The sequence below is a fragment of the Octopus bimaculoides genome, chromosome 27, assembly GCF_001194135.2.
Source record: "Octopus bimaculoides isolate UCB-OBI-ISO-001 chromosome 27, ASM119413v2, whole genome shotgun sequence".
Classification (NCBI taxonomy): Eukaryota; Metazoa; Mollusca; class Cephalopoda; order Octopoda; family Octopodidae; genus Octopus; species Octopus bimaculoides.
Genome location: NC_069007.1, coordinates 9,758,169 through 9,758,776, shown reverse-complemented (window position 1 = coordinate 9,758,776; position 608 = coordinate 9,758,169).

The following is a 608-nucleotide window of genomic DNA, read 5'->3' as shown; positions in this document are numbered from 1 at the left end:
CGAGCTTGCAATCCAGTTCATTTTCCTGGGTGTTTGAACCGCAGATGGCTCCGCAATCCAAGGGTTTCATGAAACATATGGGGACATTGTGGACAAGGGATAGAAGGAGCTGGTTTGGAAAGGAGAAGGCGCTGCTTTCTTTTCCGTCTCTTGAGTTCAGCTCTTGCGACTCGGGCTTTCTCGAAGTCCGCTGAACCCGTTTTGATGGTGTGTCTCCAGAGGGGTCGGTTTGCCAAGATATCCTCCCAGTGCGCAGGGTCGATGTTGGTGCTTTTCAAGGTTGATTTGAGTTGGTCCTTGTACCACCTCAAGGGGTCTCCACGAGGATGTTTTCCTTCAGACAGTTCACCGTAGACACAGATCTTGGGAAGGCGCCTAATTGCAATATATAAAAGAAAAATACAGACAAGTCCACATAAAATTCATGATAAGTAGATGTATATATGCTCTTTATGCCAAGGGGCAATATGTATGTGTATATGTGTGTGTATATGTGCATATGTATGTATATGTGTATGTCTGTGTGTGTGTGTGTGTGTATGTATGTGTGAATGTATGTGTATGTATGTATGTGTATGTATGTACATGTGTAAGAGATCGGAAGAGCG